The sequence below is a fragment of the Herpailurus yagouaroundi genome, unplaced genomic scaffold (genome assembly GCF_014898765.1).
Source record: "Herpailurus yagouaroundi ecotype Mexico unplaced genomic scaffold, PumYag 253, whole genome shotgun sequence".
Taxonomy (NCBI): Eukaryota; Metazoa; Chordata; class Mammalia; order Carnivora; family Felidae; genus Herpailurus; species Herpailurus yagouaroundi.
In genome coordinates, this window is record NW_024412470.1 from 9,748,304 (window position 1) to 9,750,317 (window position 2,014).

The following is a 2,014-nucleotide window of genomic DNA, read 5'->3' on the forward strand; positions in this document are numbered from 1 at the left end:
TTTATTTATTTATTTTGAGGGAGACAGAGACAGAGCAAGTCGGGGAGGGGCAGAGAGAGAGGGAGAGAGAGAGAACCCCAAGCAAGTTCCACACTCTCAGTGCAGAGCCGGACACAGGACTCAAACCCACGAACTGTAAGATCATGTCCTGAGCTGAAATCAAGAGGTGGATGCTTAACCAGCTGAGCCACCCAGGCGCCCCTTATTTTCATAGATACACACTCGAGATGTGTGGCGAGTCCTATATACAGAAAGAAATCCACATATAGTTTATACCAACTGACATTGTACCACAGTAATTGTGGGAGATAAGTAAATGTGACCCAATTTAAAATGGTGGATTACAGATCGGCTCACATGGCTTATTGTGTCTGAAATTAATTAATTAATTAATTAATAATATGTCGACAGGTTGGTTGTTCATAAAGGCCTTAGAGGAAACAGGGAGATGTTGTTCAGAGGGTACAAACTTCCAGTTATAAGTTGAATAAGTTCTGGGGAGTTGTAACATACATAGTGATAGTTCTACTGTATTACATACTTGAAAGTTGCTAACAGAGTGGATCTTAAATGTTCTCACCACAAAAAACAAACGGTAATTAGGTGGCAAGATGAAGGTGTTTGCTTATGGTACAGTGGGAATCATTCTGCAATGTAGAAAGATAGCAAATCAATGCATCATACACCCTAAATTTACACAATGTTATATGTCAATTATATCTTAAAGCTGGGCAGGGGTAAGGCCATAGAAATTACTCTTAAAGCTAAATCTGACTCTCAGATGACGGAAGTCCCCCTTCCCAAGAATATCAGCTGATCAAGGCAGAAAAGGCTCAGAAAGAGAGAGAAAGAAAGCGAAGGAAAGAATGAAAAGGAAGGAAAGAAAAGGAAGGAAAGAAGAAAAAAAGGAAGGAAGGAAGGCAGAGAAAGCAAGAAAGAGAAAGTAAAAGGGTTTTCTCATCAATACCAGCAGACTAAAGAGGGCTCAGTGTCTCCGGATGGATAGACTTTTCTTGGTCTTTCTTCATGGGGACACATCACTGCTGTCCTTCAGGACAGGAACTTCAAAGGACCCAAAGATATTCAAACCAAGCCTGCTATACTCCTTTCTTGTACCTGGAGAACTATTCCTGAACGATTTTGCATACCCAGGTATCTCTCCCACCTGCACCAGCTCCTTCCAAAAAGCATACTGCTGGAAGATGTTAACAGTGGCCTTTGCGGGGCGCCTGGGTGGCGCAGTCGGTTAGGCGTCCGACTTCAGCCAGGTCACGATCTCGCGGTCCGGGAGTTCGAGCCCCGCGTCAGGCTCTGGGCTGATGGCTCGGAGCCTGGAGCCTGCTTCCGATTCTGTGTCTCCCTCTCTCTCTGCCCCTCCCCCGTTCATGCTCTGTCTCTGTCTGTCCCAAAAAATAAATAAAAAAACGTTGAAAAAAAATAAAAAAAAAAAAAAACAGTGGCCTTTGTTCATCAATGGCCACGAGCCTTAACCAGGGGCTGGGCTGTCTCCCCACATTGCATTCAGTTGCCTTCTGTTCCCACTAATGTCTTCTGATTTTCATGCCATTTGACCTGTGGAAGTCCTACCTTTTCAATGGCTCCGTTACATCTGGACAAACCTGGCTTCATTCAGCACCTGAACACTTTCTGAGCACCTGTTATGAGCTTAGCGTAGCACAGTGATGGGCAGCTCCAGCCAGAAATGGGCAAGGGTTGCAGCCAAAGGTAGCGGTGTGCTCCCTGGAAGGAACACCAGCAGCCGGAGAAGGAAAAAACAGGTGATTTAGGGTGATATTCAAGGCCGCAGCCCCGTCCTGGGGAGCTCAGTTTCGGCCTTGCAGCCCACCCACGAACATCACCGAGTTTACCGTGTGCTCAAACTTGCCCCACTTCTGTGAGTCACACTAGGGCCACTCACAGGCTGAACTGTCATGGTCACTTCGTCAGCCCCACCCCTTTCATTTCCTGAATCTTTCGAAATAGTCTGGGTCCCGCAAGGCAGCGTCACCTCACT